Raw genomic sequence first — 6,200 nt, 5'->3', positions numbered from 1 at the left:
TCGAACAGTCCACATGTGAGACACCAGGTACTCCTGCAGCAGAATCGATGGCATGTGAGATGGTACTGACCAAGAGATGTGCCTCAACAGCACTGGAGGTCAAGTCCAACGGACAGCTCCGTTTGTTATACCCGAACTTTGGTGAGTTTCTCTTTGCATCTTGAATTTGCGAGTGGCTCTTGAATTAACTCGACATGTCTTGAATCCTTCAGTGTTTTGAATTACCTCTGTGGCGGACGCAGTTCTCGAAGTCTCATTGACTGCGGAACTTCAAAAGTCGATTCTAAGTTCAGAGAAAGGAATGACTCAAGGAGCGTCCAGCGATGTGTTGATTCTGCAATCCTGACGTCTGGGATGGAAGTATTGAGCATTGTCTCAATAAGCTCATTAGGCTTGCGGTGACTTGAAGATTCCCTACAATTTCAAAATCATAATAGAGCGAAACAGCTCAACTCTTTCGATGTTTCTAGCAAATGGTTGAGGCAACATAGCTTGTGCACATTGGACCCAAGGAAGTGTCGGAAGCAGCTCTTGTTTGCACATTAATGGCAATCCGATCGCAAGACAGAAAGATTAGGTTTCTTACAGCAGTAAGTTCTGTAGTTGAGCTATTGACAGGCAGTCACTAATATCCTAAACTTGTTTATACAACTAATTCTATCTTCTTGCCACTTGCAAGGTGATTATATCCTCTTCGCAGTCTTCAACATCGGCCAAAAGATATGGACACAGCTTCCCGATGCATCTGACAAGCTTATTGGAAGAAGAATGAGAGAAAAGAATTGACATAAACTACTGCATCAGAGTTTACCGGCGTCAATTCGACAGCATATGGAAGAGAAAAATGACTTCATACTTGCGCTTCGTTGTATTTTGTGGGAGTTGAGCAATTTATGTCTCGGCGTCGTCGCAGAGATGCCCATAGGGACAGTGGTTGGCCCGGTTTCATGCCTACCTGCATCAGCACCAGTCCACTCGCCATCTGAGAGAATACTGTGGCACGAAACGTATTGGTCATTCCAGTCAGGGCTGCGGCTGCCGGATGAGAGAGCATCTTCAAATATAGAGCTGATTCGAACGGGGTCGGATGGATTTGTGCCTTGAGAGACACTTCTCTCGAACTGAAGGCAAGCCGCCAGTGAAGTAGAACTCGCTGTAACAGCAACTTGCTCGTCTCCTTCCCCGCCCTCTGATGCCTCAAATTCGTGCAAGCTGCTGGAGTTTCGAACACATCCAAGAAACTCTAGGATCCCGCAAGAAGGCAGGAAGTTGCGTCTCCTGTCGGAAAAGACATGGTAGTGTGCGTCTGGATGCATTGAGCGGAAGGAAGAGTCCATAGGTAAGCCTATGAGGCTGCCTAAAGTGATGCGTCGCGAGTCCTTGAAAAAGGACGAGGCTGCTTCAGACCGCGAATCTGTGTCTGAGCTTGACGACACATCTACGTCGGAAAAGAAAGGTAGCAAGAAAGTGGTTTGAAGGTTCATGAATTGCTGGTGGAAGGCGGGAGGTGTTTCGGGGAATTCTTTGCGACTAGGCGTCTGGATAACCATACACGTGGGGAGACCGAAAGGCCATCCCATTGAGGAAGACGAACCCTCAGAAGCATTCGGTACGGGAGCATCACTTTGCACACTCAATTCCATGATGAATATTTCATCCAGTAGACCAATTTTCTACGCTTCTACTCTAACACTGATCAGCGTCTTCGGCCACCACCCGATCAACCTGTGGGAAGTAATTCTGCATCTCTCATGTAGGGCACGTAAGAGCGAACCAAGATCTTCTGAAAATAAATGCTTGTGTAGCAAAGAAAGCCGCCGGGAGAACAAAGGACCCTCTAATAAGTGGTGAGCACAGTGCTGGGACAACGGAATGCAACGCCAGGAGCCGAAACAGAACTGACATCTATTTTTGTGCAAGGATAGCTGTGCCAAGCTTTTTATGCGCTGCAACCTATACCTTGTGCTCTCCAGTCGTTTCCTGCAAAAATCCTCACAAGACTCAGGGTACATAAAGAGAGGGAGAGCTCCAACCTAAGGATAGAAAAGTTGCACAGAAACAGTGATTAATATAGTGGATGAATTCAAGAAACAAACATAAGGATGCAGCACGCAGCAAACACTCCATGGATATACTGACAGAACCGACAACAACCAAGAAGACAAGGCCTCTAGCGAAATGAGTGGATTGCAGTTTGAAGAATTAGCTTGGATGCTGAACTCCCAATAGAGTAAATCAAGACTAGCAGGGAGGAATGCAAATTCCGTGGCACGTAAGTTTCTCAGACTAGAATGCTAGATGCGTTTCTAACAAGTAACCTAAAACGACTAAAAAAATAAAATAAGAATCAGTGCCCCCTCTCTGTCACGTCGCTAATCCGCGATAGTGGAATAGAGAGCCTCGCTGGAGGCGTTCCTGCAACAAATTTGAGTACCCCAAAAATACAATTTAAAAAAAGAAGCACTCTGGCTATGGAAGTACCAACGCCATCTTGAAGCATCCCATGGCACACTTATCGACAATCAGGTGCTCCCAGCCATCTGAGAGCTCCAAGAAGAATCAAGCAACACCCATGGTGCAACCCACTACAACCAACTGCGCAACGTCGAAACACACCTAAAACTTCCTGCAGAAGAAAGGCAAGCTCAAATCACACCCCCGCAGAGCGCCAGTAACGCCCCAAGCTTGACGCAGAATCCACTACACGTCCGATCCAGCTGGGCTCCTTCCACCACCCATGAACTAACAATCATTCTCCTCTTCCACAACCACTCAGCAGCAAACACACCACGGCAAAACAAAAAATAACTAAAAAAAACAACTCCTCCCTCACGTGCGACACACGGCTACTACGCGCATCCTGAAATTGCCCCCTTCTGGGAAATCAACCTCCTCTTCCCCCTGCTGCTCCTCTGCACATTACTCTCTGATGAAGCTGGCGAGACGCAATAAGTGTAGTGAGGGCTACCTAGCTAGCTGCTGCCGTGGGTTAGACTCGCATACATACGATACGAGCGAGTCACTGTTGGGGGTTCAGTGGAGATGGGGACCAGTTTCAGTGGAGGAGTGTTGGCATAATGATGGAGTTTCGATAGTTCGTGTCAGAGGAGGAGGCTGGGCTGACATCGCTGCAGAGCGCGGCAGGCAGGCGTCGTATGCCTCTGTCTCCCCCACCCCTGGTAGGACTCTTGTGACGACGATGATGAGCAAGGCGGGTAAGGCGGGTAAGAGAGAGAGGGGGAGGGAGAGCCGTGAGCTGGGTCAAGGGAATGAGAGCCGCGGGAAGACTGAGGAATGGAATCATCGCGGCGCTGGCTGGGGTGGGGTGCTGTGCCGTAGAGAGCTGGCTGGCACGGGGAGCCGGAGCCACGGCGCCTTCCTTGACAGGGTAACCATCACCCTTCCACATCTCGGAACTAGTCCTCCCTCCCTCCCTCCCTGCACGCACGTAGTTCTCATGGCTCCATTTCTTGGGGTAAAATATATATATATATATATATATATATAATTGAAGGGGTAAAAACAAAACAAAATCTTAAAACCACAACATCAAAACAATAACAAAATCTTACTATTATGGAGCCATCATATTGTTGAGGAGTGATCATTCTGCATGAATCGCGACAAATTATTTAAAAAAACACATTTTGCCCTGAAGTTTGTAACCGTCTATCATGGAAAATACAAAGCGTAGGCAATATCTAATTTGAAGAAATAGTATTGGTGTTTTATTGCTATGCTTGTGATTTGTATGTGTGCAACTGTAGATAATGTACTTTTCCTTTCTTTTTTTTCCATGGTGTGGCATTTCATTGATGCACACTAATTAAATTTTATTTTTTCTTCTTTCTTTTTTGTTGTTGCAATATATATATATATATATATATATATATATATGTGTGTGTGTGTGTGTGTGTGTTTGTATATATAATTTAAAATTCTTACAATATTAAACGAATAAGAAATAATTTAGATTTTCATTTAATATTACAAACATATAACAAATCATAGACTCAAATTTTTTACAGAACTTTATGAAACTTGCTAAAATCTTTAATATTTATATCATTGTACTACTTTAAAAATTGTTAGAATCTGCATGATTTATATGATTCGTGTGTTCTATATCTTTAGAATCTTTAGAAACTTTTAGAATAATTTATATAGTTTTAAGCCCCTTTCTATTTGTTTAGAAGTTTTTTATAAATAAATAAAAAAATAAATAAAAATTACAGTCTTTTATAATAATTTAGAATCCTCTATAGTTTTCTAAGAGTTTCAATAAAAAATAAAAATAAAAATAAAACTCTTTATTCTTTTAAGATATTCCATAATTATTATCATTTTCTCTAGAAGCTCTTAGTAGATCTAATTGTGGTAGTATAAATAAAAGAGCAAGCTAAGGAGGAACTTTAGTCTTATGAATCCAAGTTTTGTTTTTAATATTAAAACTAGTCTTTATTCCAATACAGTACCTTAATTTTTTTGGATTAATTTAGTTTTTATTTTTGTTATTGATGTTCAATAAAAACGGCATATCTTTCATTAGTCATCTTATATTACAAAAATTATATTTAAGAGATTTGTAAAATGGTTTGTGCCTCTACAAGTTAACTTGTTTATTCAGAAAAAAAATTGGGTTGTAATTTACCGCATCATGTTTTGTCCTAGAAACTTCAATTGTTTTAAGTCTATACCATTCACTACTTTAGAAGTTCTTTTCTGATGGCAATATACATAAATATATATATTTATAATAATAATAATAATAATAAAAAGTAAAAGTACAACATAAAAACATTGGTTTCATTGGAACAATTTTGATTTTCTTACTGTCCCACAATCCATCTCTTGCTTAAATATTGTAGTTTGGATGGCTCTTTCACAAATATTAACAATGTGCCTTACAAATATGTTGATATTTAACTGTAAAATGGAACCTGCCCTCAAATTTGCATTGTCATTTTATTTTTAATCTCATTTATGCTTTAAATTTAACTTTTTTAGATTGAATATTTTTTCCAAGTTATATCATCTGATAAACAATAGATAAAACTCACACATGATTTTTCATTATTTATTTATTTATTTTTACATATTGATGGAAACTGTAGAGACAAGTTTGATTTTTGCCACTGATTTGTCCACAGTTTCCAAAGCAATTTGTGATTGTGGTTGGACCCACACAGACACACTAAGAGAATTATTCTTTGTGGGGGAGGCCATCTCATCATGCAGGAGCTGCACATGAAAAGATGGGGCCATCTCTTAGTGTCAGGCAATTCATTTTAGACATGAGAGAATGAACTAGCCATGGATTATAGCTGCAAAGCCAAGCTTCACAAAGCCCACTACTTAGAGTGTTTCAGTTTAAAACAGTCAGAGACAAAAATCATAATAGTTTTATACAGCCTTTGTTTGTTAGACAATTCTACTTCATGAATGCAAAAGGGAAAAGAAAAAAACAGAAACTCAGGTATTTCCAATGTGGTAATAATAATAATAATGATAATACAAATATGCAAAAATAATGGAGTGGAAATAGAAGCCCACCTACTCATTGTGAAAATGATAATGTTTGTGGGTATTGTTTTGTGTCTTCTTTTACACATCTCTTTTGACAAGGGCATGAAGCTTACAACAAAGTTTTGCATTGTTGCACCTCATCTTACTTTTTTTTTTTTCAAAATTGTTGCCTTCAAGTCAAATGATGAAGCTTTGTTTGTTCAGATGGCACAAGGCAGTGATGATTCTATAGTGTCTGTATGTGTGTGTGTATGTATGTGGATATAATTATACTTATATATATATATATATATATATTCATTTCATACCTATATACACAAGTAGGAGAATGAAGTTTTTGGTGTCTGGTGGGATATCAGCAGCTCACAATTTATGAATCTGCTTTACTAAATCTGTTGATTACATCGAAATGTCATGGATTTAATGCAAAATTTATGCCATCAGTAAAAATTCTTGTGTACTGGATATTGTAATATCAAAAAAATTGATTCATCATTGGGTTTGAGTGTAACTTTAAAGACTTTTTCTACAGATGTGATGCATGAGATATAATTGGTGCAGAAGCAAAGTGGGTGTAGTAGTGACAATGTTTCAGTGCTGTAGTTATCAATAGGGTGATGCAAGGACTTGTGTGCAAACAGCATAACTCTGTTCCCAAAAGGAACAGGAACCCT

At 39.8% G+C, this 6,200-nt stretch overlaps 1 long non-coding RNA gene across 1 annotated transcript; it reads left to right on the top strand.

Moving 5' to 3' along the window:
* LOC149986432 (uncharacterized) lies at positions 1-1,371 on the top strand. Its single transcript, XR_016500564.1, has 2 exons — positions 1-141; positions 243-1,371. It is a non-coding gene; the product is annotated as an uncharacterized LOC149986432 (long non-coding RNA).
* Positions 1,372-6,200: the final 4,829 nt, after the last annotated feature.

This window comes from Physcomitrium patens, chromosome 24, assembly GCF_059467195.1.
Source record: "Physcomitrium patens ecotype Gransden chromosome 24, ASM5946719v1, whole genome shotgun sequence".
Classification (NCBI taxonomy): Eukaryota; Viridiplantae; Streptophyta; class Bryopsida; order Funariales; family Funariaceae; genus Physcomitrium; species Physcomitrium patens.
This window is presented reverse-complemented; position numbering and strand designations above follow the sequence as displayed.